Below are 16,062 nucleotides of genomic sequence, written 5' to 3' on the forward strand. Positions count from 1 at the left end.
CTAAGGCTTTGCATATAGTTGGACATAAACATAAGAGATTAACTTTTGTGTACGACATGAAACTATTCAATAGTTTCAAGTCTAATGTGGTAACTTGAAAAGGAGTAAATTAAAATACATTGAGAGGAAAACAAAATTTACATGTCAGTATAAATAAGTTAAATCTCATACGTAATGTATGCGTGACATTAACAATAGAGTTTAACACAGTTTAAAAGCTATCATATCACTTAAAAGGTAATATATGTACTTCTTCCGTTTACTTTTACTTGTCCACATTCTAAAAATATATTTTCACTTTTACTTGTCATTTTTAGCATATCAAGATAAGACAGTTTCTTTTTTCCTGTTATACCCACAGTATTAATTACTCATTTCAAATCATTATTTCATTATTCTCAAATCCATTAAAAATATGCATCAATTAATATGGGTATCATAGTAAATTATGCATTTCATTTATTATTTCTTAAGGGGTGTGCAAAGTTCATAGTGAATAAGTAAAAGTGAACGGAGAGAGTAGTAACTACCATTAATAAGTGACATTAATAACCTAAAATAATATTGCTAACTTTCTATAACAAATTAAATTGCATTGATAGTGTAAAAAATCCATTACATTGTCAATGGCATCCAATGGATATAAGTTACTCCCTCCATAATAAGTGACTTTTAACATTTGGCACACCCCTTAAGAAAATACTAGCTCATAGAGAAAAAAAGATATATTGACTAAATTACCCTTAATTAAAATTTGCATATTGTTACTTTGACATATTGGGATATGCAAATGAGGGCAAATTTTGAAAAAATAAAATTAATTCCTTTTTGATTATGTAAAAAAATACTTATTTTGGACCAAAATAAAAAGATCAAAACGTCACTTATTATGGATCAAAGAGAGCATATGTAGCAATAAATTCCCGAACCAAAAATTAGCTTCTCCATAATCGCCCACAAACATATATTTTCAAATGATGGTGATTGAAGAGTACACAGACTTCAATAAATTCTATCAAATCAATTTAAATTCTTTCTCTATAATAATCATTTATTTTCTCTTATATTTTTCTTCCTTCTTTTAATAGAGTATATCACTTGATAAAATTTGTATTCATTATACCATGTTTGTTTTTCTATATTTATAATCAGTTTTATAAAAAGAGGTAAATTAAAAGTGAAAATAACACAGGCTAGCCAGTTTTTGAACTGGTAATTAAAAAATAGCTAGCCTTTGCAAAGTCGCTAAAAATAGCCATTATTTTGCCGAAACACGAAAAATTCCGGCATAATATGTTGGATTATGGAGCTCCTGCGCATAAAATTCCAGCATATTATGTTGGAACTCCAGCACACGAAAAGTTTGAGCATAATATGCTGAACATTGGAGCTCCTGCGTATGAACTTTCAGCATATTATGTTGGAACTCCAGCACAGTATGAAATTCCAGTACATTATGTTGGAATCTCATATGTAAAAAATTCGAACTCCTGATTTTTTTCTGATTTGTAAATGTGTTTTTGTTCAGATTTTATCTTTACATGAAAAAGTGGTTAAATTTCGATTACTTTTGAAACTGTGTCTATTTTCAATTACGAGTTGTAAATCTGGCTATTTCTGATTTTTTCCTAAATTAAACGAACGTCTTTTGTATAACGATTGTTCTTTCTATTTTTATAGTTTTGTCCGAACGAAAAAACATAATAACTTTTGTGTTTAGTTTTCTCTTAGTCATTAAGTACATAATGTGAACTAAAAAATTAAATACGTGACCGTTATTTTTACTAGCTTTTCATAATAGTTGATGTTTCTAAATTCCAAGTCTACAGAGGGCTGTAGAAGTATCGAGTTTATAGAACACAAATAGTCATGTGTAAAATTAAAGACTAGCCTCTGGAACTCAAGATAATCTTAAATCTTAATTTAAGTAGTTAATTAAGTGCGACTCCACTAGATAAACCCAATTCGATAGTATTACTGTCTTTAGATAGTCTTAGTCTGGAATCTAAATTTGTGGTTAAAATGATAAAATGGGAGCGAGAATGCATAGAATAACTAGTGTGTGATCTCTAATAGTTTAAACTTTTTGATAGAATGTGAAATATCATTTCTTTTCTCTTTTCTTTCATAAACATACTTCACTTTGGCCAGAAAGACCGCTTCTTTTGGTATGATTCATACTACGAGCATATTCGACTAAGCTGTCAAAAAGTACTTATTTTTGAACAATGTTTTCAAAAAAGTATTTTTTGAAGTTAGTTGTTTGTATTTGGCCAATTCGTTTAAGAAGTGTTTTTTTCTTTTTGCGATATTTGATAAGCAAAATATGTTTGGTCAATTTTTCAAAAAGTATTTTTGAGTGCCAAATTACGAGAAAAAAAAAAAGACAGTAAAAATTTAGTTTACAATTAGTATTATTTACAAAAAATAAATATTTAAATATTTATTATAAAATTTTTTAATTATTTATTTATTTTTATTAAATTAAAGTATAAAATAGAAAATAATATCTATTAAAATATAGCTATGGAAAAGCAATAATATTAATAGGGACACATGTGCTTACAAAATAAATATATGAAAGTCACAATCTATTTTTGAGAAAACAACAAACTAGGTAGTATTGTGTCAACTATATTATATGCATGCACGCCAAAAAAAATATAAATAAACTATTAACCGGAGATCATATTATATTGATATATCACAAAAGAAAAAAATCATATTTTTAGAAGAAAGTGCTTGAATCTAACTAGTGATTAGCCTTGTTATTTCAACGAGTAATAAGACAGAACTCACAATCTCCAAATTATTGAAATCTCAATTTTATTACTTAAGCAAACTTTCATCATTAACAGAAATTGAACTCGCAACCAACAGACCGTTACAGGGGAATGTTAAACATTTACTTACTTATCACATGAGATCTTTGTTGTTGTTGTCTTTTTGTTTCCTCTTCTTTTAATTTGGTTTTATTGACTCATATAAAACTTTTAGTTGCTCAATCCATGTATTAGGTTAGTATACTTGTTGTCTCTTCAAACAACATATTATGATCAAATTAGAACGTTACATACTCTTTTAGTTTTATTCTTAATAAATTGCTCTGCAGACTCAAACAAGAAATCAAACAAATAAAAAGATTATTATATATGAAAAAGAAAAGCCTCAGCTTAAGTAAATTTCAAGGTACTTGATGAAAGAATTCTCAAAATAAATTATTCCTCAGAGAGTTTAAGAAGAAGAAAAAAAAGATAAGCTCAATTAATAACATTCTTATTTATGTTTTAGTTGATCTGTCGAAAAATCCCAAAAAACATTACAAATAGTGCTTCACGTATCAAGTATAGAATAATTTGAAAACAATTAACTATATAGAGCTTATGTTGTAAAGAGAATAGTTTGTGAATGGATTTCCATAATTTATGTCTATCCCCTGCGCTATTTTACTATTCACCTTTTATGCCTATAAAATGCTATGTAAATGACGATGGAAAGAAGCTAAGTGGAAAGCTCCTTTTTTCTATTTCTGTTTCTTATTTATATCGCACTAAATTACTTTTATTTCATAACAATTTCAACTTTATATAATTGTATTTGGAGAATATAAGCGCAAGAGACCTCTTTCGTTAATCAAAACTTATTCCACTGAACAAAAATATATTTGACCCATAAGTGATCGTCGATCATTAAAAAAATGATGATATTACAAGTTCAAATATAATGACTTTGATTCGAGTTTTTCATCTTCCATTTTGATGTAAAAAATAGGAAAATTATAATAAAAAATTATGCGATGCAAACATATACATTATATTTACCATTATTAGTTATACTTTCAAAAAATTATCATTCGTAACTGTAATGACTTGGCCGGTCGTTTTGAGTATTACAACCTTGTTTTCCTATTTACTGCTCAAATTGTACTTTACAGTTATTGTGTGAATTGTCAGGGTAATTGGTTCGGGTCCGGTGAGGTTTTGGAATGAATTGGAACACTTAGTTCCAAGGTTTAAAGCTTAAGTTAAAATAGTGACCGGATGTGGACTTATGTGTAAACGACCTCGGATTCGAATTCTGATAATTCCAATAGCTCCGTATGGTGATTTTGGACTTAGGAGCATGTCCAGAAAATTATTTGGAGGTTCGTAGTGGAAGTGGGCATGAAATGCCGAATGATGAATTTTTGGGAAGTTTGACCGGGGGGTTGACTTTTTGATATCGAGGTCGGATTTCGATTCTGAAAATTTTAATAGGTCTGTTGTGTCATTTATGACTTGTGTGCAAAATTTGAGGTCAATCGGACGTGATTTGATAGGTTTCGGCATTGTTTGTGAAAACTTGAAATTTTAAAGTTCATTAAGCTTGAATTGGGGTATAATTTATATTTTTAGTGTTGTTGGATGTGATTTGAAGACTCGACTAAGTTCATATGATGTTTTAAGACTTGTTGGTATATTTGGTTGAGGTCCCGAGGGGTTCGGGCGTGTTTCGGATGGTATTCGGATTATTTTTCCTTCATTTCTGCACTGCTGGTAGCTGCTGATTTCTGGTGTTCCAAACCTTCTTCGCGATCACGTAAGCTTATTTGGGGCAGGGGTATTTTTGTTCTATGCGGTCGCAGAGAAAGGAACACGATCACGTAAGTGTATTAAGACGTGCTTCGCGAATGCGTAGATGAGGTCGCGTTCGCGTAGAAGGATTTGAGCAGTAGATGAAGGGAGGCAATTGCTCTACGCGATCGCATGGGGCTGAACGCGTTCGCGTAGGTTTGAGAGGCAGTGATCCGCGATCGCGTGAGTGATTTCGCGTTCGCGTAGGGTAAAATGTGTGGCTAGTCTGCTTTGTGCTTCGCGATCACGAGGCCATTTCCGCGATCGCGATTAAGAAAAATCTGGGCAGTGGAAAACTATCCTTCGCGATCGCGTGGGGATGTTCGCGATCGAGTAGAGCAAATGATTGGGCAGAGAGTTTAAGTTCTAAAAATAGGACTTCGTCCAATTTTCCTTTTTTGATGGATTGGAGCTCGGGAAGAGGCGATTTTTGGGAGATTTTCAGAGGAAATAACGGGGTAAGTGTTCTTAACTAAATATTGGTTAAATTACCCGAATCCATGGTTGTTTTTAACATTTAATTGGTGAATTAAGTTGAAAATTTGTGAAAACCCTCTTGGTTTAATTTGAAGATTTGAGTGTCGAGTTGATATCAGATTTGAGTAAAATTTATATGGTTGGACTCGTGGTTGAATGAGCGTTCATATTTTATAACTTTTGTCGGATTCCGAGACGTGGGCCCCATGGGTGATTTTTGGGGCGTAATTTTAAATTTTTGGAAAATATTAGTAATTTGATATGGAATTAATTTCGATAATTTTTGTGAGCTGAATCAAATTAATTGGGACTAGATTCGAGCCGTTTAGAAGTTGATACGCGCAGAATGGAATTTCTGGAGCATTGCTTAGCTTGCTCGATATTGGATTTGGCTTGTTCGAGGAAAGTAACTCTTCTAATCTTGGAGCTGAGGGTATGAACCTTGCATATATGTATTATGTAAATCGTTGGGAGGTGGCGCGCATGCTAGGTGACGGGCATGTGGGCGTGCACTATAGAAATTGTGACATAATTATTTCTGTGAAATTTTGTAGTTAAATAATCTTGGCATTTTCCATGCAGTTTTATGTGTTAAAGAAATTGAGCTAAAAAGCATATTAAAAATCATGTTGAGGCTATGTGCCAATATTATTGGGACCCACGGAGGTCATATTATTTTGAATTATTTGTTTAAATTGAAAATTCATACTCAGTCATATTCATTTCATTGCATATCATATTTTAGTCTCTGTTGTTATTTATTGATACATCATATCAATATTTTTGGGCTATTCTCATGACATTGTAAGCCCATGAGAGAGAGACTGGAGAGATTGATGACTGAGGGAGGCCGAGGGCCTGATTGTGAGGATATTTTTGGGATCGGGCTGCATGCCGCAGCAGGCCATGTTGGCTTTATATATATTATTACTATTATATGGATCGGGGGTGCCCGCCTGCAGCAGGCCTTATTGGCTTATTATGGCACGTGAGTTATCCATGCGGTTTCTGATATGATATTATAGCACGTGAGTTGTCCTTGCAGCACGTGAGTTGTCCGTGCAGATTATAGCGCTCGGGCTAAAGGAGCCCCTCCGGAGTCTGTACACACCCTCAGTGAGCGCAAGTACCTACTGAGTGTGAGTGCTGAGTGCTGAGTGACTAGGAGGCATGCGAGATGGTGAGGCATGCCCGAGGGGCTGTTTACGAGTGATTGTAAGGTATGCCCGAGGGGCTGTTTACGAGTGATTGTGAGGTAAGCCTGAGGGGCTGTTTATAATTTTGTCACTGAGTTGCATCGCATTGGCATGTACACATGACATATAGGCATAGAGATGTATTTTTCTCATGATGTACAACATCACATCATTCATGATTTCTCACACATTTTGACAGATGGGCATAGTGATGCATTTGTTTTTACACGGGTTATCTGGAAGAAAAAATAAAACATCTCATTTATTATTGAAAGGATTTTTGGGAAAAATTATTATTTTCAAACTTATTCATTTTTTTGACAACTTCGGCAAACGATTTGGGTTTTCACTGATGTACTTGAAAGGAAGAATTATTATTTTTGAAATCATGATTTGGCTGAGCATTTTATCTCTGAGTTACTTGTGGTATTATTTGCTTTATGTTGTTATGGACTATTGCGGACTAGTGGTTTTGGACCCGACCTTGGTAGAAGCTCGTCACTACTTTCAATCTAAGGCTAGGTTTGTTACTTACTCAGTACATGGGGTCGGTTGTACTGATACTACAGTTCTGCACATTGCGTGCAGATGTTGGCTGATGTTGTTGTTGTGCTCGATGGTTGCGGGATTTGAAGATGTACCTGCGTTCTTGTTGTAGCTGCCTCTTGTTCAGGGTAGCCTTAGATTTATAAAGGCTCTTTTTATGTATTATTCAAACAGACTATGTATTTATTTTATTTCCGCTTTGTATACTCTATTCTTAGAAGCTCATAATTTGTACTACCAGTTCTTGGGGGATGTATAAGATTAAGATCTATATTCACTTAAATTGCTTTAATAATTGTTATTGGAATTGGATAATTGAAAGTTGGCTTACCTAGAAGGTTGGGTTAGGTGCCATCACGACTAGTTGGATTTTGGGTCGTGACAAGGTGGTATCAGAGCTCTAGGTTCATAGGTTCTACAAGTCATGAGCAAGTGTCTAGTAGAGTCTTGCGGATCAGTATGATGACGTCCATACTTATCTTCGAGAGGCTATAGGGCATTTAGGATATATACTTCCTATCTTTCTTTCCTTATCGTGCGGGATTGATTCAGCTTGGGACATAACTCCTTAAATTTCTTCCACGTATTCGTATGTGCACATGAGCGCTCGGCATCAGCTGTGCATTGCCGGCTTGTGATTTTATGAATGAGGTTTAAGATGTGTATTCTGTGTTTTGGTGATGGGCCAGTATGGAGGGCTTGAGGCCAGGTTTAGACCACAACTTAGGCTCGGTAGCTTCAGTTGTAACCTGTACATTTTGACTCATATGTCCGGTAATATCCCTATGAGTGGAAGTTGTGGCTCGATGAGCGATGGAATGGCTTTGTGATGAGTATGATGTAAATGCGAGATATGTTAAGACAATTTGAATATGACGAGAAGTGTTTCCTTAAAATGTAAAGGAAAGGCCATTGGGTGCTTGATTTTCGATTTGATATGGCGTACAATATCTAGTATGAATGTTTTGAAGGATCTTTCACATTGTTAAATTTTGGGGTAAAACTAAATTCTCATGTCTTGTTAATAAGTTTGAACTTGGAACGATTAAGTGTTTGTGTAGTAATTGTGACTGCGAAAGGATATAACAAGATGCCAATTTGAGGCTAGGGAGGTGGGTTATCTCCTGAAAAGTAATCTACGTAGGTGTGTTTCTTGTAATGTGAGTGGAGGGTTTCTTTTCTGTCAGTGGGGCATATGTGTGGAGATTTGAATTTAAATCTGGCTGAGAAAGTTGACTTGAGTGTCAAGAGAATGATTGCGAGCTTAGCGGATGATTTGGGGTAATTTTATGGTTGGCATTGTATGAACTTGAGAAGAATTTTTGTTGCACCGACTACGTTATTATGACAGTAATAGAGTATGGGTATGGTGGATTATGGAGTGTTTTAATCTATGAATTTGGGCCAAGTGGGGATATCTGCTATTGACAATTTGATTTCATAGTTAGGTGTTAAATTTTAATTTTGGTCTGAGGCATACTTGTGGGTTAGCTATGACTTGCAGAAGTTGAGATCGAGGATGACTCGAATAAGGAAAATTCCTAGTTACGGATTATATTGCACAGATGAGTATATGAAAATCGTGGGGTGAGTAAGTTGTTATTGGTGAATCATGTAATGCACACGGAGTATGAATTTGATAGGTAGTGTTAAAGTAGAGTTACTTCTTGGAGTGTTGTTGTACTAACGAGGCACGTATCTTTGGGCCCATTTGGGTGGTGTAATGGGGATTTGAACAAATAGGGAGTCTCTCGAGAAAGTTCCAATAGGTCCGAGGTTTACATATAGCGATTGAGAATGTTTCCGGACTTGCGTATGGATAAAATTTGAGATTTGCATTTGATGGTGCCTGGACTTGCGAAAATTCTGTATGACTATGGGTTCTACATTTTAGTATAAGAAAGGTAAGAAGAACAATTTCAAATTCACATAAGAGTAAGTGTTACAGTTCTGGTATTTTGAAAGTGCTTAAGAAGAATACAGTTGCTTATGGGTCGTAGAGCGTTGTGGTCTCATGCTAGGTTTGTGAGGTGAGTTGTGGCTAAAGATCGTGGCATTTTAGAAAGGAGAAGTATCAATCTGAAGACAAATTCGGAAGAAACTCAGAGAAAATAAGACAAATGGGTAGTAGGTTGGATCAGTATGGTAAGGGATATGATTGGTTCTCTGGGTGCTTATGATGTGGGGGTTTTCTACAGGTGCTTTATGGCAATACACCTGGGCTTGGCGACCTGCGTGGCTTGGTTGATTTAGAGGGATTCAACTTTGATGGCTTGATTATGTGCAAATGGATTCCAAAGCATTCTCGAGGATTTCTACCACGGTTTGAGATGGGTATTTTCCTACTGGCCTGAGAAGCATGTTGAGTATTTTGATTTTATACCGGGTGGGATCAAATGGAAGGCTTCGAGCCGATCGGATATGTATTCTACTGGTGATTCGGAATGATTATGAGGTTCTTGTAATTTTCAAATGATGGCATGATATATGCGGTGTGTTGTGTGGGATTAAGGTTGGCATGTGCAAGGTCACGGTTTAGCTTTGAAAGGGAGGTCATAAATTCTTAGAAGGCATGAACAATTTTCGATGTTTAGATGAATGCTATAACTATTTGGTATTGTGTGAGTAGGGTGTACATTTCAGAAGACGTACTATGTTTTGAATTATGGATATTTCATAGGTATTGCGACATTTTCCTGGCTGATTGACTACTAATTTAAGACATTGCTATGTGCCATGAAAGAATGGGAGAAATATTCCTCGTGGGAGGATCGTGCATGAGAGATGTGTTAGACATTCAGGCGGTGGAGATGGAATCAGAAATGGTGATTCGTGTGTTCTATAGACTTGGAGCAGATTGTTTCATGATTGTGGACTGTGAAGTTGTGGCTGGAGCTAGCTAGATGATAGAATGTGTTATGATTCAGTCATTATGGATTTTTGGAGGGATTTTTATCTATTTGTGGGTAACCCGAATGGATTTGGGGGTCCATTGGTAGGCCCCAATTAAGATGTGTATCCTACACCGAGCCAGAATGGTTGGCTCCATACTGCTATTATTGAGGGATGTGTCATTCGATTGATGTTAAATTATTCGTGTTCTGGAATTATCTGTGAGTTACTCCTTTATGCTACGAGGAGTTGTGATTCATTGGTTATGTGCACAGATGGTGCGGTTCTATTTGAGCTTTATAGCGGAATTTGAGCGTGATGAGTATTTGGGTATTGCATGATCGATTGCGTAATGGTTATGATCTTTCAGGTTTTGTGTGGCATTTTTTTTTGTCCTTTGCCTCTCTGTGGATATTGATGTTGAGCGGGGTGGCTCAAGGTATATTATGGACCAGCGTTTGGATGGGGCCACGTATTGCAGCGGAGTTATATTAAGGTATGAACCTTGTGCTAGAATCGGGTGATGGTTCTACGGTGTATGATGAATTTTCAGCATTTCGTTGTGGCGGTACTTGTTAATCTGGCAGGGCAGTTCTCTCATTTGAGTCATATTCCATGACTGGGTACATTTGAATTGTTGTGTATGGGTACACGGATGGCAAGGGTTATGGCTCTAAGCTATATTGGTACGGCATATCTGTGGAACAGTTGTGTTTAGTAATATAAGGCCATTGGACCTAGAATGGGTACTATCAGGTTTGATTTCGGTATATTCGGCAGTATAATATTGAAAGTCGGCTCAGAAAGTGATTATGGTTCTGGTTGGGGCGAGAGAGCTCTGTGACTTGTTGATCTGGTAAGTGTTCATGAAATTTTGCGTGTTTCTTTTATTATCAATAGGGTACGAAGGTTTTGGGATGAGGTTTGGTTCGATATGGGTTTAATACTAGTATATGATTGGTTTTGGAGTAGTCACTGTGATCAGGAATGGTGCTACGAGTATGCGAGTTGTGTAATATGTTAGGCGATTATGTCAGTGGTATTGTGTTGTCAAGACTATATAGAATAGGGTGACGTGAGATCACCCCCGGGTACGTGTGTGGTAAGATGGAATAGTGATTTGATGGCTTGGAAACAACTCTTGGCACGTTCGAGGACGAACATATGTTTAAGTGGGGGAGAATGTAACGATCCGGCCGGTCGTTTTGAGTATTACAACCCTGTTTTCCCATTTACTGCTCAAATTATACTTTACAATTGTTGTGTGAATTGTCGGGTAATTTGTTCGGGTCCGATGAGGTTTTGGAATGAATTGAAACACTTAATTTCAAGGTTTAAAACTTAAGTTAAAATAGTGACCGGATATGGACTTATGTGTAAACGACCTCGGATTCAAATTTTGATAATTCCAATAGCTCCTTATGGTGATTTTGGATTTAGGAGAGTATCCGAAAAATTATTTGGAGGTCCGTAGTGGAATTAGGCTTGGAATATCGAAAGATGAATTTTTGGGAAGTTTGATCGGGGGTTAAATTTTTGATATCGAGGTCGGAATCCGATTCTAGAAATTTTAATAGGTCTGTTATGTCATTTATAACTTGTGTGCAAAATTTGAGGTCAATCGGACGTGATTTGATAGGTTTCGGCATTGTTTGTGGAAACTTAAAATTTCAAAGTTCATTAGGCTTGAATTGGGATATGATTCATGTTTTTAGTATTGTTGGATGTGATTTGAAGACTCGATTAAGTTCGTATTATGTTTTAAGACTTGTTGATATATTTGGTTGAGGTCCCGAGGGGCTCGGGCGTGTTTCGGATGGTATTCGGATTATTTTTCCTTTATTTTTGCACTGCTGGTAGCTGCTGATTTCTGGTGTTCCAAACCTTCTTCGCGTTCGAGTAAGCTTATTTGGGGCAGGGGTATTTTTGTTCTATGCGGTCGCAGAGAAAGGAACACGATCACGTAAGTGTATTAAGACGTGCTTCGCGAATGCGTAGATGAGGTCGCGTTCGCGTAGAAGGATTTGAGCAGTAGATAAAGGGAGGCAATTGCTCTACGCGATCGCATGGGGCTGAACGCGTTCGCGTAGGTTTGAGAGGCAGTGATCCGCGATCGCGTGAGTGATTTCGCGTTCGCGTAGGGTAAAATGTGTGGCTAGTCTGCTTTGTGCTTCGCGATCACGAGGCCATTTCCGCGATCGCGATTAAGAAAAATCTGGGCAGTGGAAAACTATCCTTCGCGATCGCGTGGGGATGTTCGCGATCGAGTAGAGCAAATGATTGGGCAGAGAGTTTAAGTTCTAAAAATAGGACTTCGTCCAATTTTTCATTTTTGATGGATTGGAGCTCGGGAAGAGGCGATTTTTGGGAGATTTTCAGAGGAAATAACGGGGTAAGTGTTCTTAACTAAATATTGGTTAAATTACCCGAATCCATGGTTGTTTTTAACATTTAATTGGTGAATTAAGTTGAAAATTTGTGAAAACCCTCTTGGTTTAATTTGAAGATTTGAGTGTCGAGTTGATATCAGATTTGAGTAAAATTTATATGGTTGGACTCGTGGTTGAATGAGCGTTCATATTTTGTAACTTTTGTCGGATTCCGAGACGTGGGCCCCATGGGTGATTTTTGGGGCGTAATTTTAAATTTTTGGAAAATATTAGTAATTTGATATGGAATTAATTTCGATAATTTTTGTGAGCTGAATCAAATTAATTGGGACTAGATTCGAGCCGTTTGGAAGTTGATACGCGCAGAATGGAATTTCTGGAGCATTGCTTAGCTTGCTCGATATTGGATTTGGCTTGTTCGAGGAAAGTAACTCTTCTAATCTTGGAGCTGAGGGTATGAACCTTGCATATATGTATTATGTAAATCGTTGGGAGGTGGCGCGCATGCTAGGTGACGGGCATGTGGGCGTGCACTATAGAAATTGTGACATAATTATTTCTGTGAAATTTTGTAGTTAAATAATCTTGGCATTTTCCATGCAGTTTTATATGTTAAAGAAATTGAGCTGAAAAGGATATTAAAAATCATGTTGAGGCTATGTGCCAATATTATTGGGACCCACGGAGGTCATATTGCTGTGAATTATTTGTTTAAATTAAAAATTCATACTCAGTCATATTCATTTCATTGCATATCATATCTCAGTCTATGTTGTTATTTATTGATACATCATATCATCATTTTGGGCTATTCTCATGACATTGTGAGCCCATGAGAGAGAGACTGGAGAGATTGATGACTGAGGGTGGTCGAGGGCCTGATTGTGAGGATATTTTTGGGATCGGGCTGCACGCCGCAGCAGGCCATGTTGGCTTTATATATATTATTACTATTATATGGATCGGGGTTGCCCATCTGCAGCAGGCCTTATTGGCTTATTATGGCACGTGAGTTGTCCGTGCGGATTCTGATATGATATTATAACACGTGAGTTGTCCGTGCAGATTATAGCGCTTGGGCTGAAGGAGCCCCTCCGGAGTCTGTACACACCCCCAGTGAGCGCAGGTACCTGCTGAGTGCGAGTGCCGAGTGCTGAGTGACTAGGAGGCATGAGAGATGGTGCGGCATGCCCGAGGGGCTGTTTACGAGTGATTGTGAGGTAAGCCCGAGGGGCTGTTTATGATTTTATCACTGAGTTGCATCGCATTGGCATGCACACATGACATACAGGCATAGAGATGTATTTTCCTCATGCTGTACAAAATCACATCATTCATGATTTCTCACACATTTTGACAGATGGGCATAGTGATGCATTTGTTTTTACACGGGTTATCTGGAAGGAAAAATAAAACATCTCATTTATTATTGAAAGGATTTTTGGAAAAAATTATTGTTTTCAAACTTATTCATTTTTTTTGACAACTTCGGCAAACGATTTGGGTTTTCACTGATGTACTTAAAAGGAAGAATTATTATTTTTGAAATCATGATTTGGATGAGCATTTTATCTCTGAGTTATTTCTGGTATTATTTGCTTTATGTTGTTATGGACTGTTGGGGACTAGTGATTTTGGACCCGACCTTGGTAGAAGCTCGTCACTACTTTTAACCTAAGGCTAGGTTGGTTACTTACTCAGTACATTGGGATGGTTGTACTGATACTACACTTCTGCACATTGCGTGCAGATGTTGGCTGATGTTATTGATGTGCTCGATGGTTGCGGGATTTGAAGATGTACCTGCGCTCCTGTTGTAGCTGCCTCTTGTTTAGGGTAGCCTTAAATTTATAAAGGCTCTGTTTATGTATTATTCAAACAGACTATGTATTTATTTCATTTTCGACTCGTATACTCAATTCTTAGAAGCTCATGATTTGTACTATATTTGAATTTTATAAATTCACCTGTAGTCATGAAATAAGAGATTTAATTGTTTTGAACTGAAATGAAATAGCAACAAGCTTTCCTAGCTTAGTTGCTTAGACTAGGAGTGGCCATCGATCGGTTCGGTTCGGTTGTGAATGTTATCAATTCGGCATATCAGTTATCGATTTATAAATATATTAAACCGATAAGATATCGATTATCGGTTAGTCGGTTATCGATCCTTATCAGTTCGGTTATCGATTTACCCGATAAAAATAAAAAATATCCAAAAAATTTATGTTTTTATTGTAGAAATCATGATCATATTGTTAAGAAAAGAGGGATTAAATTTTCTTTAAAAAAGAAAATTTTCTTTGCATTTTTAAAATTCCAATGAATGATCTCAATTTTCAAAGTTATAAGTTAGCAGGAGTAAGGAATAAGACATTCAATAATATGATCTTATTAACTATCTCATTGCGGGCGGACATAATTTACCAAAAAATAATAAAATTCTAATCTTGTAAATACTAAAGAATTAGTGCAACAAAAGAAACAAATAGAAAAACTAAAAATCTGAACAATTAATTCTTTAAAGTTTAAAACAAAAAATCTTAACTGAATAATTGTGATGAGAAATTAAGAGAAGTTTAAAACTTATTCTAAAGATTAAGATCTGAAAATGAAGAGTAACTACCGAAAGAATTGAGAAAATGAAGCCATAAGGTGGCTTTATATACTTAGTGAGTAAAATTATAATTTTGCTAAAACTTATTGGCTATCAGTTAAACTATTAATAAAATTGGACAAAGCAAGACCAGAACTGTGATGATCCAAAATATCATCTTTAAATTAATTAATTAATTATGTGTTCTAAGACCTCAAAAGCACTATTTATCATTACTCGACTTGTGTGCGCAGTCCGTAAAATTTTTCGAAAAGTTTTTAGGTAAAAAATGGATTAAAATATGAATTAGAGCTTTAAAACTCAACTGAGTTGACTTTGGTCAACATTTTGAGTAAACGGAATTGGATCAGTGTTGTGACAGTTCCGGTAGGTCCGTATCGTGATTTGAGACTTGGGCGTATGCCCGGAATCAAATTCTGAGGTCCCTAGCCCGAGATATGGAATTTTGATGAAAAAAATTAAAAGTTTAAGTTCAAATAGTGATCGAATGTCGAATTATGTGCAAACGACTCCGGAATAGAATTTTAATGATTCCAACAGTTTCGTATGGTGATTTTGGACTTAGGAACGTGACCAGAATTTTATTTGGAAGTCCATAGTGAAATTAGGCTTGAAATGACTAAAATAGGAATTTAAGTTTGGAAATTTGACCGGGGAGTTGACTTTTTGATATCGGGGTTGGAATCTAGTTCTGAAAATTTTCACAATTTCGTTATGTCATTTATGACTTGTGTGCAAAATTTGAGGTCAATCGGACTTAATTTGATAGGTTTCGATATCGAGTGTAAAAGTTGAAAATTCTTGAGTTTCATTAAGCTTGAATTAGGGTCTGATTTGTGATTTTAGCGTTGTTTGATTTGATTTGAGGTTTCAAATAAGTTCGTATGATATTTTAGGACTTGTTGGTGTATTGGGTTGAGGGCCTCGGATGAGTTTCGGATGGTTAACGGATCAAAAGTGGGACTTAGCTGCTGCAACTTTTCTGCTGAAAATGCTGTCAAAATCGGGCTGCCTGTCAAAATCGAGTTGCCTGTCAAAATCGGGCTCCCTGTCAAAATCGGGCTCCCTGTCAAAATCGGACTCCCTGTCAAAATCGGGCTCATTGACAAATTGGGCTCCCTCACATATCTATAAGTTATATAAACAGGAGACTTCGTCCCATTTGCCATTTTTGACGAATTGGAGCTTGAGGAAAGACGATTTTGATATATTTTCAAGGAAAAAATATTGGGGTAAGTAATTCTAACTCGGATTTGGTCAATATACACGAATATATCATTGTTTTCACCATTTAATTAGTGTTTTGAGATAGAAATTTGAGAAACATTTAG

The sequence above is a fragment of the Nicotiana tomentosiformis genome, chromosome 12 (assembly GCF_000390325.3).
Source record: "Nicotiana tomentosiformis chromosome 12, ASM39032v3, whole genome shotgun sequence".
Classification (NCBI taxonomy): Eukaryota; Viridiplantae; Streptophyta; class Magnoliopsida; order Solanales; family Solanaceae; genus Nicotiana; species Nicotiana tomentosiformis.